Genomic DNA, 615 nt, shown 5'->3' on the forward strand with positions numbered 1-615 from the left:
TGAACTACAAAGAAAATAAGGATCAGATTATTCATGTTATTTTGCTGATCGGTGGTCGAAGAAGGTCCATCGTTTTCGTTAGCTTCTCACCGTCAATATCAAATCGACGATAAATGCACCCACACTTTTGGTCAACTCTTACGGTATATGCGAATGCTGGATATAAGGATTTGTCATTCATGGCTTAATCTCTTCAAGCAACAACAAAGGATTTTCGTGATCCGTAACAACAAATTAAACACGGCAAGAGAGTATTTTAACGACTTAACTTTCTATTTTATAAGCGTTGGCCTTATTTAGATTTTGGAAATTGTTGTGGCCCCTCTTTGGTATTCATTGACAAATATTTTTGAAGAAAGTTAGCAAAGCCTTCAAGTGGTTTAGTTTATTCTAACTTGTCCGTCTGGAGCTTCATGTAAGAAATCTTAAGAATAAATAAACTCAACATGCGAATAAATGATGATAACTTCCTTACTAAGCCTTAGCTGCCTGACCAGTACTAACCTTTCGCCTGTCGTCGAGCTTTACTACATTTATTCTATTTAGGGAAGATTTCACGGATTCCCGGTATGAATACAACGAAGCGAAGTTGCAAACAAAAATATCTCATGCTGA

The sequence above is a fragment of the Plasmopara halstedii genome, assembly GCF_900000015.1.
Source record: "Plasmopara halstedii genome assembly, contig: Scaffold_210, whole genome shotgun sequence".
In the NCBI taxonomy this organism is placed as follows: Eukaryota; Oomycota; class Peronosporomycetes; order Peronosporales; family Peronosporaceae; genus Plasmopara; species Plasmopara halstedii.